This window comes from Neovison vison, chromosome 10, assembly GCF_020171115.1.
Source record: "Neovison vison isolate M4711 chromosome 10, ASM_NN_V1, whole genome shotgun sequence".
Classification (NCBI taxonomy): Eukaryota; Metazoa; Chordata; class Mammalia; order Carnivora; family Mustelidae; genus Neogale; species Neogale vison.
The window spans coordinates 59307046-59309410 of NC_058100.1; the positions used below are offsets into that span (position 1 = coordinate 59307046).

The following is a 2365-nucleotide window of genomic DNA, read 5'->3' on the forward strand; positions in this document are numbered from 1 at the left end:
ATATAAAATGTAACAAAAATATTTTAACATGCAGTTGAGTTTGGGGTGAAAATAAAGGAAACACCAAACGCCAATAACACAAAGGGAAGCAAAACAAGCCCCTGGGACAGATGATATGGCAGCCATTGGGTGTGGGGTTGGGAGTGCTGGAGCTGGAGATGGGCCCCAATGGTCAGAGTTTTCAAATATTTTAAGTCCTGCTTGTATAAGGACTTGTGACCTGTACAAGATGGAGAGTAGACATTAAGACCTATTCACACCGGTGTGACCCTAGGAGACTGCATGTCAGTTAGAGGGGCATTAGAAAGTACTTTTGGGCGTAGGGGGACAGAGGAATTTGGCTTCATTGGGGGTGTTTAGTAGAAAAAAATACCATCCTAAGAGAAATTAACCTACCAAGCCTGTGACATGGGGCAGGATCAAAGTCTGAATTTTATACTCTTCCTTGGTAATCTTTTTTTTTTTTTTTTTCCTGAAGTAAGCTCTCCACTTTGTGTGGAGCCCAATGTGTGGCCTGAACTCAGGGCCCCAGAATCAAGCCTGTCCTGAGATCAAGAGTCAGATGCTTAACCAACTGAATCACCCAGGTGCCCCACCCTTGGTGATCTTTTTGGAGTGCCTGGCAGAAACAGATGTAAAGCTTGTCTGGAGGAACACTTTATAACCCAGGCCACATGAGGGTTTTGTAGACAAAGTGGATCACCACTAAAGATGACCTCGTGATAATTACCAGAGCCACCAACATGGGCTCCATTCACACCAAAACCATGAAAAAGGCATCCTGGGTCACCACTGAGAAATATTACATGTACCTAGACAATGACTCCCACACCAACACCAGGTGTGCGAGGAGATTGCCATTATTCCCAGCAAGAAATTCTGAAGCAAGATCACAGGCCATGCCACACATCTGACAAAGTGGAGTGAGAGGGGCCCAGTGAGTGGTAACTCCATCAATCTGCAGCAGAAGAAGAGAGAAAGGAAAGATGATAATGTTGCTGAGGTCTCCATCCTGGATCAGGAAATCACTGAAGTTGATTCTGACACTAAGGAAATGTTGAAACTCTTGGATTTGGACAGTCTGGCAACCTGCAGGTCATGCAGTCTACAGTTGGGATAAATTGCAAAATACCATGGAGAGTCATTTGAATCTGCTGTGCTTCAATAAACCTTAAACAACAACAGCAAATTCCTAAAACAGATAAGGAAATGTTGTGATTTGCCATGATAGAGAATCAGTAAACACAATTGTGGCTAGATGAAATGATAAAGAACCAAACCAGACAAAAGAAAATCAGTAAATAGAAACTACAAAGGACTATCTGGGAGAGACTATAAAACAATATTTTAAATGATTATACAGATGAAGGAATAGAAACCATAACAAAATAACATTCAAAAAAGAAACTGGAAGATCCTATAAAAAGAGATTAGATTAGCAATTTTGAAACTTCCAACAAAGCAAAGTTCAGACCTAGTTGGCTTCCCTGGTGAATGTTACTATACAGTTAAAGAAAAATAAATACCAAATCTTCATAAACTCTTCCAAAAACAGAAGGTGAGGGAATACTTCCCAGTTTGTTCTATAGGGTCAGATTTTGCCCAGTTATCAAAACCAGTCAAAGATATTACAAGAAAACAACACATCAAAGTTCTTTATGATATAGATGTGAGAGTCATCAACAAAATACTAGCAAACTGAATCCACCAGTAATAAAAAGGCTTACACACCATGACTAAGTGGAATTTATCGCAGGAATGCAAGGTTGATTCAAAATACAGAAGTTCAATCATTGTAATACACCAAACCAACAGAATAAAGGATGAAAAAACCCACGATCATTTCAATAGACACAGAAAAAGCATTTGACAAAAGTCTAACATTTTCATGATAACGACACTTGACAAACTAGGGATAGAAGGGAATTTCCTCAATCTGAAGATGAGGTTATATCTATCTATCTATCTATCTACCTATATAGAAATGTTTTATATATATATATAAATATATAAATATATAATTTATCTATATTAAATTATATATAGAGAAATATATATTTCATAAATATATATATTTATATATAGAGAAATAGATATATTTCATAAATATATATATTTCATAAATATATATATTTATATATAGAGAAATAGATATATTTCATAAATATATATTTATAATTTAATATAGATAAATAATATATTTATATATTTATATATATATAAAACATTTCTATATAGGTAGATAGATAGATAGATAGATATAACCTCATCTTCAGATTGAGGAAATTCCCTTCTATCCCTAGTTTGTCAAGTGTCGTTATCATGAAAATGTTAGACTTTTGTCAAATGCTTTTTCTGTGTCTAT

At 35.7% G+C, this 2365-nt stretch overlaps 1 pseudogene; it reads left to right on the forward strand.

Annotated features, from left to right (window-relative positions):
* The first annotated feature begins 743 nt into the window (after nucleotides 1-743).
* LOC122917990 lies at nucleotides 744-1149 on the forward strand (annotated as a pseudogene).
* The last annotated feature ends 1216 nt before the right edge of the window (nucleotides 1150-2365 follow it).